Source organism: Hylobates moloch, unplaced genomic scaffold, assembly GCF_009828535.3.
Source record: "Hylobates moloch isolate HMO894 unplaced genomic scaffold, HMol_V3 SCAFFOLD_1, whole genome shotgun sequence".
NCBI lineage: Eukaryota > Metazoa > Chordata > Mammalia > Primates > Hylobatidae > Hylobates > Hylobates moloch.
In genome coordinates this window covers 116,454,432-116,460,055 of record NW_026652276.1, presented here as the reverse complement: position 1 = coordinate 116,460,055, position 5,624 = coordinate 116,454,432, and the positions used below count along the sequence as shown (strand labels likewise).

Below are 5,624 nucleotides of genomic sequence, written 5' to 3'. Positions count from 1 at the left end.
TAATGTTATCAAACATATGTGACCTTTTTTTTTTTCTGTGTCCTCTATTGACACAACTACCATATTAGTAGATTGATAAAAATCTACCAAGAGTTTTGTGCATAATTTAAACTAGCTCAAAAGATTTAAAATATTAGGGCCAACTTCCCAAAAGAAAAACATTATATATAACATATATTATACATAAAATATATAAGATGATATATAATAAAATGTATATAATGTTTATTATGCACATGTGAATTTAGGTATATCAGGTCTATACATAAAAATCACATTTATATCTATATAGAAGTACAAAACAATAGAAAACAATATCTTAAACGATGCCATTTATAATAGTTTCAGAAACATCCTTCAAGGAACAGATATATAAAACATGGACAGGATTCCACTCAAAAAGCTATAAAAATATATTGATAGAAACTAAAAAACCTAATATACATATCAAATTTCATTGATTAAAAGGTTCAGTATTATACACCACACCAAAGCAGATATACAGATGGAAAATAAACGTAGGAAAAGATGTTTCACATCACATCATACGGCATCAGGGATGTGGAAATTAAAGTAAAAATGAGATACCACTATGCACCTATTAGAAAGGCCAAAATCCAGAACACTGACCGCACCAAGTTCTGATGAGGATGTGGAGCAACAGGAACGTTCATTCAGTGCAGGTGGGAATACAAAATGGCATGACCTCTTTAGAAGACAATTTGGAAGTTTCTTACAAAACTAATGTTAACAAAAGACCATGAGGTTTGTGGAGGAAAAATAAAGAAGTGTTTTATTTTCTAATAATAATGATAAATCTGCTGATCAGAGAGATGCAGTCTCCAAAGTAAAACGAAAGTGCACTCTGGAGATAAAGAGGGTGTCTGGCTTAAATAGGGAAAGTTCTTGCCCCAGCTCTCAATCAGGTCTGTATATGCAAATGAATAACTCAAATTCATTCAGTCCTGATTGGTTTGGTATTTTCCAACCCCAAACCAGAAGTCTGTTGGATGCCTTTCAGGAGGCTACTGGGAGGAGTTTTCTGCCATGTTAGCTCCACACAGGGTTACAGGAACTGTCTTAGCTCAGAGGTGCAAACAGGATGTTCCTCTGGAGCTGCTCACTCCTGGGAATAATGGAAAAAATTAACTCATTGGCCACAGTGAGTAATCACCCTGTGCTCACTCCCTACAGCCAGTGTGTTCATTTTACTTCACACTAAACATATTCTCAGCATGCAGTCCTGCAATCACACTCCTTGGTACCTACCCAAAGGAGCTGCAAACATTTATCTACACATAAACCTACATAAGATGTTTACAGCAGCTTTATTCACAATTGCCAAATGCTGGAAGCAATCAAGATGTCCTTCAGTAGACAAATGGATAAATAAACTGTGGTACATTCAAATGATAAAACGTTCCTCGGCATTTTAAAATAAGTAAGCTATCAAGCCATGAAAAGAAGTGGGGGAAACTCAGATCCATGCTATTAAGTTAAAGAAGCCAATCTGAAAAGGATACATACTTTAAAATTCCAACTATATGACATTCTGGAAAAAGGAAAACTATGGAGACAGTAAAACAATCAGTGCTTGCCAGGAGTTAAGGGAAGGGAGAGATGAGTAAGTAGAGCACAGAAGAGTTTCAGGGCAGTGAAGCTACTTTGTACAATATTTTAATGGTGGATATATCATTATAAGTTTGTCCAAATGTACAGAATGACTACAAGAGTGAAACCTACGTAAACCACTAACTCTGCATGATAATGATGTTCTGGTGTGGATTCACGTCAGTTGCAACAAATGTACCACTCTGGTGGGGGATGTTGGCAACGGGGAAAGTGTGCATATGTGGGGTCAGGAGGTATATGGGCAATTTCTTTAACTTGTCTCAATTTTGTTGTAAACCTAAAACTGCTCTTAAAAGTAAAATCTATTAAGACTCAATATTGTAAAGATGTTTGCTCTCCCAAAATTGATTCGTACATACAATGTCATTCTAAGAAAAGTCCAGTACTCTCTGTATGTGTGGAAACTGCAAACCGATTCTAAAATCTATCTGGAAATCTAAAGGACTAAGAATAGTTAAAACATGCATGAAGAATAAAGACAGAAGGTTTAATCACTTGATAGTGAAACTTATTTTAACCTGATAATTGAGTGTGCTGTTGATGCAAAAATAAACCAATAAAACCAAAGAAAGTCCAGAAATAAACGCCTCCATATAAGTATTCCATTTAGGACAAATGTGAAAGTGTGGACCAGTGGTAACTAATGTGCTTTTCAATAAATTATGGTGGATTTTGGCACAACAGAATTACACTGAGTGGCTGTAAGAGCTGAAAGAGAAAGGCCCCAGACTGCTGAAGCAGCCGCCAGCTCCTGCAGGCCCTCCTTGGACCTGGCCTCTAAGTTGAGGGAGGCTGAGGAGACATGGAGCACACTGCAGGTCGGATGTGACCAGCACCACAGCATCCTGGCGGAGATGGAGGGGATGCTCAGAGACCTGTAGAAGATCCTGGAGGAGGAGGAGCAGGTGTCGAGGGCCAAGGTGGGCACCACAGAGGAAGTACTCCAGAAGTCACCGGGAAGTGAAACATCTCGAAGAGATTGTAGAGAAGCTAAAAGGAGAACTTGAAAGTTCAGACCAGGTGAGGCAGTACACCTCGCATTTGGAGGCAGAGCTGGAGAAGCACATGGCAGCCCCCATTGCTGTGCCAGAACTATGCCATGGAAGTGGTGCGGTTGAGGCAACTTCTACTAGAATCTCAATCTCAGCTGGATGCAGCCAACAGCGAAGCCCAGAAACAGAAGGATGTGTTCGCCCTGCTCAGGCAGCAGTTGAGTGAAATGAAAAACCATGTAGAGGATGGTGACATAGCAGGGTCCCCAGTTTCCTCCCCAGACTCACCCCCAAGCCCCCTAGCCAAGCACAACCCCGTTCAGCTGAAGATGCAGCTGGAGCGGACAGAAGCCATCCTGGAGGACAAGCAAACGCAGCTGCAGAAGCTCATGGCAGAGTCTGAGGCTCTCAGGCCTCAGGGGGTTTGGTTACAAGAAGAGTTGGAAAAGCTCTGTGCAGCCTGCCCCCTGGAGTCTCCAGAAATGGAGGAGGCCACGCAGCTGAAGGAGAGACTAGAAAAAGAGAAGTTAACGAATGACCTGGGCCATGCCGCCACCAAATTGCAGGAGCTTCTGAAAATGACCCAGAAGCAGCTGGCAGGGGAGAAGGACACAGTGAAGAAGCTGCAGGAGCAGCTGGAAAAGATGGAGGATGGCAGCAGCTCAAAGGAGGGCACCTCTGTCTGAGTCTCCTCTGTGGAAAAAGAAGTTACTGTTGGACTTACCAAAATGCGAACATATTTCTTACAAATAAACCTACCAACCTACACAGCGTAATCCAGGCCCAACTTTCGGTAGCTCTAAGAGAAGCCGTTAGAGACTTGAGAGTGTCTTGGAGCTACAGAAGTAGACCTTCCAGAGCCCCCATTTGTAAATGAAACTGGGTCACATTTGATAAACATGATCCTGGGCACAGCCCTAGGCCACTGCTGAGTGACGCCAAAGCCCTCCCTGACTCTGAAAGCCCCTGTGGTGTGTGGGGGAGGCCAGGAACTCTGGGGTCTGTCTGTTGATGCAATTGAGAGGTGACAGTGTGCTGGCAGCCCTCACAGCCCTAGCTTGCTCTTGGTGCCTCCTCAGCCTTGGCACCCATTCTAGCTGTGCTTGAGGAGCCCTTCAGCCCACCGCTGCACCGTGGGAGCCCTTCTCTGGGCTGGCTGAGGCTGAAGCCGGCTCCCTCGGCTTGTGGGGAGGTGTGGAGGGAGAGGCACAGGTGGGAACTGGGGCTCTGCGTGGCACTTGTGGGCCAGCTGGAGTTCCAGGTGGGCATAGGCTTGGTGGGCCCCACACTCGGGGTGGCCAGCTGGCCCTGCCGGCCCAGGCAGTGAGGGGCTTAGCACCTGGGCCAGCAGCTGCTGAGGGTGCACCGGGTCCCCCAGCAGTGCTGGCCCACTGGCACTGCGCTCGATTTCTTGCCGGGCCTTAGCTGCCTCCCCACGGGGCAGGGCTTGGGACCTGCAGCCTGCCATGCCTGAGTCTCCCCCCACCACCGTGGGCTCCTGCATGGCCTGAGCCTCCCTGATGAGTGCCACCCCCTATTCCATGGCTCTGGGTCCCATTGACTGCCCAAGGGCTGAGGAGTGTCATCACAGAGTGGCAGACTGGCAGGCAGCTCCACCTGCGGCCCCGGTGCAGGATCCACTGGGTGAAGACAGCTGGGCTCTTGAGTCTGGTGGGGACTGGGAGAACATTTATGTCTAGCTAGGGGTTTGTAAATACACCAATCAGCACTCTGTATCTAGCTCAATGTTTGTAAACACACCAATCAGCACCCTGTGTCTAGCTCAGGGTTTGTGGATGCACCAATAGTCACTCTGTATCTAGCTAATCTGGTGGGGACTTGGAGAATCTTTATGTCTAGCTAAGGGATTGTGAATACACCAATCGGCACTCTATATCTAGCTCAAGGTTTGTAAATGCACCAATCAACACTCTGTATCTAGCTAATCTAGCGGGGACATGGAGAACTTTTGTGTCTAGCTCAGGGATTGTAAACATACCAATCAGCACCCTGTCAAAATGGACCAATCAGCTCTCTGTAAAACGGACCAATTGGTTCTCTGTAAGATGGACCAATCAGCAGGATATGGGTGGGGCCAGATAAGAGAATAAAAGCAGGGTGCCCAAGCCAGCAGTGGCAACCCGCTGGGGTCCCCTTCCATGCTGTGGAAGCTTTGTTCTTTTGCTCTTTGCAATAAATCTTGCTGCTGCTCACTCTTTGGGTCCACACTGCCTTTATGAGCTGTAACACTCACCACGAAGGTCTGCAGCTTCACTCCTGAAACCAGCGAGACCACGAGCCCACCGGGAGGAATGAGCAACTTCAGACTCGCCACCTTAAGAACTGTAACACTCACCACAAAGGTCTGCAGCTTCACTCCTGAGCCAGCAAGACCATGAGCCCACCAGAAGGAATAAACTTTGGACACGCCACCTTTAAGAACTGTAACACTCACCGCGAGGGTCCATGGCTTCATTCTTGAAGTCAGTGAGACCAAGAACCCACCAATTGTGGACACACAATAATTTTGTTTTTTTTCAGTGGGGTGGCGTGGGAGGTGGGTGGGACAGGGCAGCAAGTTCTGGAAGACTGTCGGGCTGACTAGAGGCCATAGCCCCTCACCCCTAGATATTGCCATCCAGAACTGACGTGTGACCTCCTGAGTGTTGATGCCATTAAAACTAACGTTGGTGACCCTCGAGGGGGGAATACAATAGCAATACAGAAAAAAAAAAATAATAACAGTTGATCCCTTACATAATATTGAACACAAAAATCAATTAAACCTGAATTAATAATCTAAATGTGAAAGATAAAACAATAAGAAAGATAATATTGGAGCATACCATCATAATTTTATTAAGTAAGGAGTTTTTAAACAGAGTTAAGCATAACAAAATAACCCACCAATTATAAAGAAAAGGAGTAATAAATAAGATTACATTATAATTAGAAACTTCTGTTAATCAAAATTCACCTTCTAGAGAGTGAAAAGGAGAA

General features: G+C 45.1%; 1 pseudogene; it reads left to right on the top strand.

The window, feature by feature from the left end:
* Window positions 1-592: 592 nt before the first annotated feature.
* LOC116810591 (ribosome-binding protein 1-like) lies at window positions 593-3,333 on the top strand (annotated as a pseudogene).
* Window positions 3,334-5,624: the final 2,291 nt, after the last annotated feature.